Source organism: Ailuropoda melanoleuca, chromosome 3, assembly GCF_002007445.2.
Source record: "Ailuropoda melanoleuca isolate Jingjing chromosome 3, ASM200744v2, whole genome shotgun sequence".
In the NCBI taxonomy this organism is placed as follows: Eukaryota; Metazoa; Chordata; class Mammalia; order Carnivora; family Ursidae; genus Ailuropoda; species Ailuropoda melanoleuca.
Genome location: NC_048220.1, coordinates 101,598,919 through 101,614,044, shown reverse-complemented (window position 1 = coordinate 101,614,044; position 15,126 = coordinate 101,598,919).

Here is a 15,126-nt window from a genome sequence, read left to right as displayed (position 1 = left end):
CGTTCATTTTTATTTGGGAGCTTCAGTGTTCCATTTCCTTTTGGATTTTTGAGAGATTTGACCTAACCAACACCCATAGACACATCCAAGGAAAAACAGTGTGGTTTCTGTTTAACATTAAATGTATCTTCTCTTCCTTTGGCAAAGCACGTTTAGTGCTCTGGGCAAACCTGCTTCACTTCAAGAGAAAGCACATCTGAGACAGGAGACCAGTCTCTCTAGGGTAGCTTTGGCTTCTGATATAAAATTAGTAAGAGTAGAACCATGGACAGCAGCTATTGCTACTGGGCAGCAATGGTTAATTTCACTGGCTTCCTGAGATTCTTGTAGACAGTGAGCAAGCATGAAACTTCACACTAATAATTGCAACCCATCATATGACAGGTGTTACCCCCCTCTCTCTCTTTCTCTCTCTCTCTGTTAGGGAGGTAGGAAAAATGAAGAGATGGGCTACTGTCTTAGTCTTTTCAGGCTGCTATAACAGAATGCTAGACTGGATGGCTTATAAACAGAAATTTAGTTTTCACGGTTTTGGAGGCTGGGAAATCCAAAATTAAGGTGCCGTCAGATTCTGTGTCTGGTGAGGGCCTGCTTCCTGGTTCATAGATGCATACCTTCTCTCTGTGTCCTCCCGTGTTGGAAGGGGAAAGGGAGTTCTCTGGGATCTTTTTTATAAGGGCATTAATCTCATCCTTGAAGGCTCCACTCTCATGACCTAGTACTTCCCAAAGTCTCCACCTCCTAATACCATCACAATGGGATTAGTATTTCAACATAGGAATTTTGGGGGGGACGCAAACCTTCAGTCCACAGCATCTACACTTGTGCACAAGAGCTCAGACTGAATCACTTTGTGCCTGATGATAGTAGCAACATTTGAATAGAACTTTATAATTACAGAGTATTTTCACTTACATTTTAACATTTGTTTCTAATGCCAGCTTTGTATTCAGGATACTTCAAGATAATGCCCAGACCTCTTCACATGGTTTAAGAGGCCCTTCTGGTACGGCCTCTACTTACCTCTTCAGCATTTCTTTTCTTTCTCCCTTTCTTAGATTCTACTTTCTAGTCAGACTGAAGTCTTGTTATTTGCTGAATCACCAATGGTTTTTGTTTGTTTGTTTTTTTTTTCCTTTCAGGCTTTGAATACCTATTTCCTCTGTCAAAGTCCCTTTTATGGCCCACTCCCATTTATAAGACCTGTCCTGACCCCTACTGGATAAGGAGTTCCTCTTATGGGTATCCATACCAGCCTGTATATTACTTATGTCAGCACCTTCATGCTGTATTGCCGTAGTTTGCTTGTCCATCTTCCTTGATAGACTAAAACTCCTTAAGAGCAGGAATCATGTCTCATTCATCTCTATAGCCTTAGCACCTGGCACATACCTATCAAGTGTAGCTACTTCTTGAATTAATTTGTTTGGTTAGATAGGGCAGCTCTCATTACTGCCATCTTGTAGATAAGTGAATGAAAGCTTATAAAGTGTGAAAGTTCTTGCCAATGAAGACATATTTAGAAAGCAAGTAACAGATCTAGAACGTAAATAATAATAGGGACAGTAATAATAAACATTTTAAATACCACAAACCGAGACCATGTTGGCTCACTAAATTTTCAGATAAACTCTATAATAAAGGAACTCTTACTACCCTTTTTATCAAAAAGGGATTTAAGTTTCAGAGAGGTTTATTGACTTATTAAATGTCACACAGCATGGGGGGAGAGAGTCTCTGATTCTAGCACATATCTTCCATTCACTTTCTTGGTTGCCTCTTAGGCATTCTGGTTGAATATCCAAGTTCCCTTTTACTGTGCATGAAGCAGTGACCACTTAGAGAAAGAAAAAGATAGCAAATCAAATGGTTGTTTTGCCTGCAATTTGTCAAACATTGGTTTGAAGGATGACTGAATTGACACTGAATTGACACATCAAGTTCAAATTAATCTTATCCAGACTACTATTGATTTTATAGATTCTAATTATATCCTTTCTCACACTGTAGTCTAGACTCTAAGCAATGTAGCCAAATTAAAATTTGCAGACACAGAACATAAGGACCCTTTAGAATGTGTGGGGAATAGTCCCAAACTTTTATGCTAGATAACTATGTTTCTTCCTCCACACCGTTTGGTACGCATCAATGTCAGATACAAAACTTTGATCTGGGTGGTCTAAGTCTGACCTAAGCTGGCAATTTATGTACTTTATGAGATGAATTTCTGTTCCGGTGAGTTGTATACAGAATCAGTTAGAATTGACAGGCTCATCTCCTCCCTCTTTTGAGCTCCCAAGCACTTAGCATGCATCACTCACAGAGCCTTAATCAAACAGTGTTCTGGTAGGTTGAGAAAATGTGCAGCCTATGCCTTTTCCCCACCAGGTTAGGAGCTCCTATAGACAGGGAGCTCATCTAATTCATCACTACATCCAAAGCTTGAGGCACTTGTTTGAGCTCAGTATATGTGTGTGGAATAAATGAGTTATTTGGCATTGGCAGGACAAATCAGCCTGAAAGCCCTTTTTCTCTCCACAGCATTTCCCATTTCCATTTCAATTATGTGAGATAGTCAGGGTTTGCAAGTGTTCTTCCTCCAGCCTAAAGCACCATGCCTCTTTTAGGTGGTAGCATTTCCTTTTATGGCATCTTAGATGGTGTTCTAAGATGGTTAACTACTGTGGAAACAACAGTATCCTGCCTTTAAATGATGGAATAACATTTCTTGAAGATGTCTCAACTGCCTTATAAAATCATCATCAGGTTAGCATGACAGGTTCTTATTGTCTATGTTACAGGTGCCCTGCTTTATGCACAAGCTGTTTTTTTTAAATACCTTTGTTGAGGTATAATTGATATGAAATAAACTGCACGTATATAAAGTGTACAATTTCATAAGTATTGACATATACTGTGAAACTATCACCACAAATAGTGAACAAATCTGTTATCCTGAAAGTTTTCTTGTTCCTTTTATATAATCTCTCCCTCTCAAATTTCCTTATCCCCTCCCCCATCACTAGGCAATCACTGATCTGCTTGCTGTTGTGCACTGTTGTGCATTTCCTCGAGTTTATATAAATGGAATCACAAAAGATGTATTCCTCTTTGACTTCTGTCACTCAGCATAATTATTTTGAGATTCATCAGTATAATCGTGTGGATCAATAGTTAATTTACTTTTATTGCAGAGTAGTATTTTATTGTATAGATATACCACAATTTGTTTTTCTTTTTATTTGTTGATTGGCATTTGGCTGGTTTCTAGTTTTTGATATTATGAATAAAGCTGTGCTATGAACATATGATATATATTTTTATTTCTTTTGGATAAATATTTAGGAATGGAATGGCTGGATCTCATGGGTGGTGTTACAGGTTGAATTGCATCCCCCCAATAAAAGATAGGTTGAAATTCTAACCCCTTCAGAATGCGACCTTATTTTTATCTAGGATCTTTAAAAATTTTATAAAAATATTCTTTAATATTTTATTTTTATTTATTTATTTGAGAGACAGAGAGTGTGAATACATGAGCAGTGGGGGGGAAGGGCAGAGGGAGAAGCAGACTCCCTGCTGAGCAGGGAGCCTACATGGGGCTCGATCCCAGGCCCCTGAGATCATGACCTGAACCAAAGGCAGATGCTTAATTGACTGAGCCACCCAGGAGCCACTTGAGTTAGGATCTTTATGTAGGTAATCAAGTTAAAAATGAAGCCCTTAGGGGGGACCTTATCCAGTATAACTTGTGTCCTCATAAAAAGGGGAAAACTTGGACACAGAGACATATATATAGGAAGACCATCATGTGAAGATGAATGTGGAAATTGGGGTGATGCTTCTATAAGCCAAGGATGGCCAAAGATTGCCAGTAAACCACCAGAAGCCAGGAACAGATTGTCCCTCACAGCCCCCGGAAGGAATGAACATTGCTACCACCTTGATCTAAGACTTCTCCCCTCCAGAGCAGTGAGACCATAAATTTCTGTTGTTTAAGAAACCTGGTTTCTGGTATTTGGTTATGGCAATCTTAACAAAATAGTAATGTACATTTAACTTCTTAAGAAACTGCCCAATTGTATTCCAAAGTGATTATACCATTTTACACTCCTTGCACCAGTGTGTAAGAATTCTAGTTCCTGCATGTGCTCCCCAGCACTTAGAAAAATGAGTCTTTCGAAGTTCAGCCATTCTAATAGGCATGTAGTGGTGTTTCATTTCAGTTTTAATTAGAATTCCTTAATAAATAATGATGTTGAGAATCTTTTCACATGCTAATTTGCCATCCATATACCTTTTTTATTTTTTATTTTTTTAAAGATTTTATTTATTTATTTGACAGAGATAGAGACAGCCAGTGAGAGAGGGAACACAAGCAGGGGGAGTGGGAGAGGAAGAAGCAGGCTCATAGCGGAGGAGCCTGATGTGGGGCTCGATCCCATAACGCCGGGATCACGCCCTGAGCCGAAGGCAGACGCTTAACCACTGTGCCACCCAGGCGCCCCCATATACCTTTCTTTTAAAGATTTTAATTATTTGAGAGAGAGCGAGAGCACAAGTGAGCACAAGTGGGGGTAGGGGCAGAGGGGGATGGACAAGCAGACTCCATGCTGAGTGTTGAGCCTGACCCAGGGCTCGATCTCATGACCCTGAGATCATGACCTGAACCAAAACGAAGTTTTGGTTGCTTAACCAACTGCACCACCCAGGCACCCCCTTCTTATTTTCTACACGTGAGTCCTTTACCAGATACTGTGATTTCAAAACATTTTTTGCCAGTCTGATTTTCATCTTTTTTAACAGTGTATTTTGAAAAACAGTGGGTTTAATTTTGATTATATCAAATATATTGATTTAGTGGCATGTAACTAAAAAATCTTTGCCTAATCCAAAGTCACAAACATTTTCATGTATATTTTCTTCTAGAAGTTTTCTAGAATCTAGAAGTTTTATATTACATTTAGATATAGAATTAATTTTGAAATAATTTTATATATGGTGTGAGGTATGAATTAAGTTTCTTTGTCTTCTGTTTGTGTACTGATACCAAACTGTTATAATGCCATTTGTTGAAAAGGTTATTTTTCTCCATTGGATTGTCTTTGCACCACTGTAAAAAAATCAATTGATCATGTATGTGTGGGTCTATTTCTTGATTCTGTTGTGTTCTATTGATTTATTTTCCATCCCTGTGCCAGTACCTCACTATCTTGATTACTATAGCTCAGTGGCATTTGGCAATGTCTGGAAATACTTTTGGTTGTCACAGGTAGGGGAGGGATACTACTCATTTATAATAAGTAGAACTCAGGAATGTTGTTGAATATCCTACAATACATGGAGGCTCCCTTATAACAAAGAATTGTTCAGCACCAAATGTCAGCAGGGCTGATGTTGAGAAATCATCATAGCTTTATAATACATCTTGAAATCAAGTAATATAAATCTTCTAACTTTGTTCTTATTTTTCAAGGTAAATATAATTTAGACATAAATTTTGAAATGAGGATATCGGGTGAGAAATCCATCATAGCTTTATAATACATCTTGAAATCGAGTAATAAATCTTCCAACTTTGTTCTTATTTTTCAAGGTAAATATAATTTAGACATAAATTTTGAAATGAGGATATCGGTTTCCCTAAATATCCTACTGAGATTTTCTTTGAGGTTGTGTTAAATCTATATACCAAGTTGAGAACAACTGATAGCTTAATAATATTGAATGTTTCCATCCTTAAACACTCTATATCTCTCTATTTATTTAGGTCTTTTTTATTTTCTCTTAACAAGGTTTTGTAGTTTTTCAGTTTACAGATTTTGGTCTTGTATACCTTTTATAAAATTTATCACTGGGGCACCTGGGTGGCTCAGTTGGTTAAACATCTGACTTGAGCTCAGGTCATGATCTCAGGGGCCTGGGATCAAGCCCTCTGTTGGGCTCCATGCTCACTGGGGAGTCTGCTTGTCCCTCTCCCTCTGCCCCTCCCCCCACTCATGCTCTCTTTGTTTCAAATAAATAAAATCTTTTAAAAAATTTATCCCTAAGTAGTAGGGTTTTTGTAAATGGTATTTTTTTTAATGAGTGAAGTTTTAAAGAAACACATTTTTTTTCCTGTGAGTTCGGGGGGCTAATCTTAACACGTAACCTGGTCTACTGGGTTTTGTAATTTCAAGCCCCAATATAATTATATGGGGATTCATTGGATTCCAAGTGATAGAGACCCAAGTTCCTTGGATTTAAGAAAAAGTTGACACTTTAGTAAATCAAAGGAAGAGCTATATAGACCAGGACCTGGAGTTCAGAACCTGATGAGATTTAGATTCACTCTTCCTTGACACCTCAAATTTTCTCCAAGGCATCACTTTCATTTCCTCATGATGTTTATGGTGAGGGATATGGTACCATGCAGTTCCAGGGCCACATCCTCACAGATTTATGAATAGAGAGGAAAACAGATTCTTCTCAGCCAGCCTCATTAGACAATTCCTGGGAAGTGCTCTGATATTGGATAGGGTCATAGCTCTAACTCTGGACCAAATACTGTGGCCAAGACATTTGATACAATGGTTGGCTTTATCAGGACTATATCTTTTCAGTTGTAGTTCTAGGGTCACTGGCTAATAAGATGGTGTAATGGGAGCTGCAACGGAGGTTCTGGGCAAAGGCAAAAGCCATCACAAGCAGAAACATAATCTCCCCAGATCTATGTAAGCATTCATAAGAGAAGCCTTATCATGCCATTATTCTCTCCTGGAAGTGGTACCATATCCCTCAACATTGATGTGGCCACTGTGGAAAACAGTATGGAAGTCTCTCAAAAGTTAAAAATAGAACTAGCCTATGATCCAGTAATCACACTACTGGGTATTTACCCAAAGAATACAAAAATACTAATTCAAAGTGATACATGCGCTCCAATGTTTATAGCAGCATCATCTACAATAGCCAAATTATGGAAGCAGACCATGTACATTTACTGATGAGTGGATAAAGAAGATGTGGTACATATTTATATCTATATTTATATCTATATCTGTCTCTATCTCTATATGAATATTACTCAGCCATAAAAAAGGATGAGATCTTGTCATTTGCAGTGACATGGGTGGAGCTACAGAGTATTATGCTAAGTGAAATTAGAGGGAAAAAATACCATATGATTTCACTGATATGTTAATTAAGTCAAGCAGAGAAAGACAATTATCATATGATTTCTCTCATCTATGGAACATAAGAACTGGGAAGATAGGTAGGGGAAGAAAGGGATAAAGAAAGGAGGGGGTAATCAGAAGGGGGAATGAAACATGAGAGACTATGGACTCTGGGAAACAAACTGGGGGCCTCAGGGGAGGGGGGTGGGGGAATGGGATAGACTGGTGATGGGTAGTGAGGAGGGCACGTGTTGCATGGTGCACTGGGTGTCATACGCAACTAATGAAGCATCGAACTTTACATCGGAAACCAGGGATGTACTGTATAGTGACTAACATAATATAATAAAAAAACATTAAAATAAAATAATTCTGACACTAAAAAAATAATTTGAATTTAAATAAAATATTTAAAAAATAATAATAAGGATGAGTTGTTGCAAGGAGACAGCCATTAGAATAGGGAGAAGTAGTGAGGCAGTCATTTTTTGGTTTATTGTGCTCACCAACCCTGAAAAGCGTATTTTACATCCCTGAGCCATAGCTTCCCTTCTGTTATTTGGAAATTTCATATAATTTTTCTCTGAAGGATCCTACCTTTATTAGGTTTCAGGATCTCTTATTTAAAACAGAACTAAATTCTGGTGATGGCACTCCCCCCCTTCCCCTGCTCCCCTCAAGTGGTATCAAATTAACTTTGGGTTAGAAAGATCTCTAGGGATGGATCAAGGAGGTGTTTTCTGACAAGCCCAGCTCTTGCAGCTTTGAGTGAGCATGGGAAGGCTACAGTGTAGGAGTTTTGCTTCTATTCCTTGTGGGAATAACTATTTCTATACTTACATAAGGGATTCAGGCTGCCATTCTATGTGTTCTCAGCTAAAAAACTTTTCCTAGAATAGTGATTAAGGTGACTAAAAATTCTCTTTTAGAGGGGAAAGAACAAGTATCTATTTTTCTGTAAACTCTTTTCATTGTTTACTTCTCTAATGCCTTTCGAGGTCCAAATAGTAGCAAAGATAAAGGATAAGAAGAAAATCACAGAACAAACATTACCATCACTACATATTTAAGCACCTAGATCTGTGCCAGATCTATTCTCTGGGCTTTACCTTGTTGCTTCATTTAAGACTCTCATATAACAAATAAAGAATGTGGTATTGTCTCCATTTCCAGATGAGGAAAACTAAGGTTTAAAGAGATTAAGTAATTTGTCATTTGAACCTAGATTTAGCTCACCCCAAAGTGTTTTAAGGAACATGACATCCTGCTTGTCATTGAATCTCAGTGAAGGAAGGGCTTTTTAGAGGTCATGTAACATTCCCCTAATCATGGAGAAATGAGTAGACACTTAAATTGTATGGTTTATCTTTAGTCAGATGAGTTCTTATGATGAGAGAATTGAAGTAAAAAAATCCCTGGATAATATATGGAAAATGAAGATTTCTGAGCTTCACCCCTGTATATTTAGATGCCGAAAGTCTTGAGGCATAAGTAGGAGTTGGACACGCAGAAGTCTGAACGCTGAAATATTCTTCAGTGCTCCTGGTACAGATACAGAGGATCCTTGGATCTCACACCTTGAGAAAAGCTTCATTGGCTTCTTCCAGTTATGTGGTCATGGTTCCCAATTTGCATCTGTTGTGCCTTGAAAGACTGTATGTGTATGTGTGTTAGGTGAAGGGATAGAAAGAGGAGGAAAACCATGGAAAGATAGTTGGGTTGCCAGGAGAAAGGAATGCCTTATCAGAGTAGACTGAATAAGCAAGCCATGTATTTTTCTTTTAGCCCGTGGGCTGTCTGTGTCTAACATGCAGCCTATGTGTCATAGCTTCTTGCTTCAAAGGGTCTCAGCACTGGTCATTTTTAGGCCATAGACTGTAGTTCAACTTCAGCCAATCTCCTCAAAATATTGTTTTTGACCACTGGGAACTGAAATAATGGAGCCACACAAAGTCAGTACCTCTGTAGCCAAAAACTGTCATAAATGCCTTTCTAACGGGGCATTAGGAGTGCTGCCTTATGATGGGAAGCATAGGAAGCCATCGCACTTCTCCACCTCTTCTGCAAATACCACACAACAGCTGCCTTACTTCCCTTCTTCAGAGAGAACCAGTGATCTTTTTATAAATGTGGAACAAGTAAAACCTGTCTGTGTTAGACTCCGCATCTAGAATGTAAACTCCAGGAAGGCAAGGATTTTGGGTTTTGTGTGTGTTGAGGTATTCTTGGTGCCTAGAATGGTGCCTATATGTGGTAGGTGTTCAATGAACCATTGACTGACTGAAGAATAAATGTATGAATGAACACTCCAATGGCTTTTGTCACATGTGGAATAAGATCTAAATTTTTTAAGATAGCCTTCAGTCCTCTTCCTACCCTACATACTTTACTCTCCCTTGCTCACTACAATCTAGCCTTCTTTCATTTCTTGGAATCCATCAATGGCCTTCTTCCCTCTGGGCTTCTCTGCTACTATTTTCTTCTGTATAAAATTCCCTGTTCATCACTTTTTTTAAAAGATTTTATTTATTTATTAGAGAGAGAGAGTGCACAAGCAGGGGGAGGGGCAGAGGGAGAAGGAGAAGACTGCAGAGCAGTCTTGAACCCAGGACCCCAAGATTATGACCTGAGCTGAAGGCAGATGCTTAACTGACTGAGCCACCCAGGCTCCCCCTGTTCATCACTCTTACCTGAAAGATACCTTCAGGTCTCAGCTTCATTATCACTTCCTCAGAGGCCTTCCTTACTTCCTCTCCCATCTAAATTGGTTCTCCTATGAAGTCTCTCCTCTTCATAGCATTTTTTTCCCTCTTCCTTTTTGGCCTGAACACTATTTGACTCTTCACATGGTTTTTGTTTATCTCTCCCCATGGACAATAGACTCCTTGAGGGCAAGACCTTGTCTGTTTAAGTCTCTTCTGTATACTCAGGCATAGCAGAGGGCCAGGCACAGAGAAAACCCTGAATAAGTAAATAGATGTTGAGCCAACAGATGGATTTTAGCTGCAGAAAATTCCAACTATGGGTGCCTGGGTGGCTCAGTCGTTAAGTGTCTGCCTTCAGCTCAGGGCGTGATCCCTGTGTTCTGGGATCGAGCCCCACATCAGGCTCCTCCACTGGGACCCTGCTTCTTCCTTTCCCACTCCCCCTGCTTGTGTTCCCTCTCTTGCTGGCTGTCTCTATCTCTGTCAAATAAATAAATAAAATCTTTAAAAAATTCCAACTAAATAATTTAAGTCATAGCTAGGAATACTGGGTATCCTGCATTCATGAAAATGAAGCCAAATACTGGCTAACCCAGATTTGCTAAAAGGAAAAGGGAGAGCCTGTCATTGTGTGAGGATGTCAGAAATGATGGAGTTGGTGCAGACTTGACAACTGACCTGTCCTGCTGGTAATTAGTAGCCTGAGGCTAAGCTAGTAGCAAGAGTGGGAGGGAAACAACACTTAACCGCCCAATTAATAGGCAGTGCAGCTTAAATTTAGAAGCTGTCTGTGGCCATGCCATAGGAACCACACTGAGGAGGACAATTGGCTGCACAGCTCTTGCTCCCAGGGCCGTTATTCCATGTCAGAGAGATAATTAAAGACACTGTGACTGCACATTTGGAAATTATGTCCAGTGGCTCTCTTATCCTGAGCAGATGAGAGCACCATGAATTAGGGTCTGGCCTGCTGTGTAGGTGATTCCAGGTCAGAAAGTATTTAAACCCCTTCTGTTTGAAAGGGAGGAAGACATTTTTATTGACACCAACAGGTAAGAGGCATGGAATGTAGTAGAGCCCACACTGAGCTGGGAATTGGGATCTGTGTTCATGAATCCACTCTTCCGTTAAAAGACATCATGATCTTCAGCAAGACCCTCAGCTTTTCGGAGTCATTTTTACTTTGAGAAACTTAGTATTCCTTTGGTTGGAAATGACAAAAGAATTTGACTGTTATTCAGGCAAAAAGGGTCTTAATTTGCTCCTTTAAGTGAGAAGTACTGATGGCAGAACATGCTTCCAGCCCAGCTGGATAGAGGAGCATACACAAGTCACCAGGACTCTATTTCTCCTTCCTGTCTCTTAGCCCATTTTACCTCTTGCTCTATTCTCATACCAGTTTTTCCTCTTGACAAAATGGCTGTAGCAGCTCTGGTATATATCTTTTAACAGTCTCTTCATGAGTCCTGCACATACCCTGAAGTTCGCTCTAATTGGACCAATGATCACTGCAGCTAGTCTCCACTCATGTCAGCAGGAAGTTCTCTACCCCTCCTTAGGAGATGCTGAAGTCACTTGGCTTTTGGGCCCTGTTATTTCATAGCCCTGACATCAGGTCCCAGGAGGTCAGCTGCCCTGGCATACTTGGGGCTCCCTAGCCAAGATCCAGTGAGAAGGGGGGGTCAGCATTCACATAGCGTGTATCCAGATGGAGCTCATCATATTTCTTTCCTCTCAGAATTCACTGAATTCCTATAGCAGATGTTCTCATTGATTTTCTACCATATCACACGTTGTAGATGAAATTCACATGCAGAGTGGTAGATTGGATCAGAGGGAGTTGGGCAGATTTGAGTTCAAATTGTGGCTCCTCTACTTAGTACTATAAGTACTACCAGCTCTGTTTTCCTGTCTGGTAACAGAAAACAAGTAGTATTTATTAAACTGTGGTGTTAAAAGGAGTAAGTGACATAATTTGGAAAAGTGTTTTACACACATAGCAAACACAATAAGAATGAAAACCACAAATGTTTATTTGTGTGTGTGTGAATGAGTGTGTGAATGAGTGTGTGTGTGTGTGTGTGTGTGTATAAAACCAAGAGTTTTGTGAGATTCCCAGTCAGGAACTTTGCATAAGTCTGTTAACTTTCTCTTATATTCCAGAAAACCTATCAGAATGCAAAGTTAAATGGATAACCTTGAGTATGCTGTCTTTAACAAATTTGTGTATTATAGTTTAAAAATCTTTAGAAGCTCATATACAAATGTGGGATGGCTGTGGCTCCTCTCTTTGTCACATTAGTTATCAGAAGAATGCACTCAGAGCCCTAACTTGTATGCCTTCTGTGAGTACCAGCAGAAGAGAGGAAATGTATTTAGCCAATGGTTTGTGGGTTTTCTTAGTCACTGCTATGAGAACTACTTGGTACTCCTTTCCTTGTGTCACTCCAAATAATACGTTATATAATACAGAAGAAAAGGATTTTAACAGCTGTAATACTGGATTATAGTTTTTAAAGCTCTTTCATATTCATTATATTTTTCTCAAGATTTCTTGAAAAGTTTTTGCCTTGGTATATAAGAGATGCTCTTCCTTCGGTGAGCTTAATGTCTGATTAGATTATGTCATTCATCATCTAGCAAGAACCAGTCCAGTTAATAGCATCTATTTTATTTTCTAAGCAAGTCATGGAGTAATTTTGTAAGACCTAAAGACATTTATAAGTGGCTTGGATGAACGTTCTACTTCTTTTCCTAAAAGTCTGAATATCTTCAGTTTATTTCTAGGAGAATTAGCTAAAGGATATGTTTATTGCATCTCCTTTCTTCTTTCCTCCACAAAGAGAGATGTAATCTCCCTAGGCTCGTAGTAAGTCCTTGAAACACACTTTATATAATAAAAAATGCATAAGTTTTGTGTTAGGAAAACCCCCAGAAGTAAACACGTGTTTGCTTATGCTTGTATGGGTGGGGGCATATTGCTTCTGCTTGTCCAACATTTATTCTTTTAGGGAACTACCTTTTCTTTGGCTCCTTGAAGTTGTGTTGAGGATACTGAATTTGACCCCAGCCCTTTGCTCCAGGTAGAAGAGGGCAGTGGGCAGACAATGGGTCAACACTGATCACATGGATTCTCTCTCCAGGGATTGGAAACTGAGCAGCTTGTTGCCAGTATTGTTCGACTTCTGGTTAATTGGCTCTTCCTTCAACTCTATGAGTTACCCCAGATCCTCTGGTTAAATTCCCCTTTCTCTTGTAAGTCAAGATCGATTCATATTGATGGCACACAGAGAACTCTAATTGACATAATTGGTACTCTGTAATCTATGCTAAAGTGTGAATGACTGCTAGTCCTTCCCTACTTCTCTGGAAGCATCTATTTTGAATCCAATACATTTCTAAATGGAAATTTTTTTAGTGGCAGGAGAGAAGCCATTTCTGATAAGACTCATGATTGAGGAAGTTCATGTTAAATCATAATATTCAGCTGACTTCTATCTAGACTGACCGTGGGAGGAGCAGGGATTTGTGGCTAATAAATGATTAGTGAGTGTTGGAGATGACCAATCTCTTGATCTCATGTCTGATTGCATCACTCCTGAGGCTATATCTGTGGCTTTTTTTTTTTTTTAAGAAAATGATCTCTTTCTCTTCTGGGATGATGATAAGTCAGGGTAGGTTGGAGGCAGAGATATGGTCCATGTGACATCCTGAAGTTCCTCTAGCCTTAGATATTATGAACAGTTCCAGGTGGCAAGCCTTGAGTGTGAAAATACTCAGCAGTCAATATAATGTTTGAGATAATAGGAGAGGAAAAGTGTTTTTTAAACATACACCATGTGTTGGTGGAAATCAGAAATAGAACTCCTAGCCTTCTCACTTTTTGGCTGGGATTTCCCACCATCCCAGATTGCCTCCCTAAACAGGATCAGAAGCTTACTGTATCTGACTCTAAGCTGGGCTCTGAGTTTAGCAACTTTTTAATGGAATTAATGGGCAGGAACACCAGTTAAAGCAGATTTTTGGCTGTGCTGGCATGCCAGCCAGCCATATTTTCATAGGTACCCAAATTAAGAGTTTATTTATGCCCTCAATTTGCTATAAATGGAATTAACACCAGGCCATTTGGGGACCTGGAGACCACAGATGCCAAAAAAAACCCCAGATACATCATTCATATTTTATGTTTATTTGAGTTCCTGAGTGTGGGAACTAATGAAGAGGAAACTTGATTTTCTGTCACCATCATCCTCATCATCATCACCATCGTTGTCGTCACTATGAGTGCTATTAATCAAAGCTTGAGTGATTTCAAATGAAAAAAATAATCAGAAATGTGATCATACTCTGAAGAGCAGTGTCCCTCTTTTCTCCTCTTCCTTCTCTAAGTAATGGATTTGGAAACACAATCTCACTTCTGAAAAAAAAATAGATTATATTTTTAAGGTCCACTTCAACAAAATGTGGAAGGAAATACTACTCTTTTTGGCATAGATGGCTTTCACATCTTCTCTTCCCATTGGGTAAACCAAGTTCCAATAAGTAGTCTTCCCATTTACCTGGTCACAAGATGTATAAGTTGGGGATTGTTAGAGGCAATGGTGAATATTTATAACACCCAAATTAATGAGATGTTCTCTATTACAATGTCACTGAGAATAGTCCTGGAACATTTTTTTTAATTGTTCCTTTCATTGCTGGAAAGTGGTTTAAAACCCCTTTTGAAGCTTGTCTAACAAGCTTCAATAAGAAGACTTGCCCTCTAAGTGGGAGCCCGGCTCTGGTCATTAACTTCCTCTTTTACCCTAGGCAAGTCACCCTTCCTCTTTGGCCCTGAATTTTTCTTCTTAAAAATGGAGATTTAATAATCTCCAAGATGCCTTTTAACTTGAGAACACTCCGATTCTACTAATTGCTTTTGGAGTCAGTTTCTAGCACAAAGAAAAAGAATGTGATCATAACTTTAGACCAGCACTGTGGTTAATTTATAGCAGTGGTTTGTAGACTTTAGTATGCTTGAACCTCATTTGAGTTGCTTTTGAAAAAGGCAGATTATAGAGCCTTATCCTTAGAGATTCCAATATGGTAGATCTCTGGCCAAAATCTTCACTTAAACAGACCCTTTGGGAGTTGGGGAGAGGTCTATGGTGTGTGTGTGTGTGTGTGTGTGTGTGTGTGTGTGTGTACAAGTCCATATTTCAAAAAAGGGGAAGCAGGGTGAGAATACCAAAACCTTTATAAAGGTAAGTGTAATTTGAAAAAAC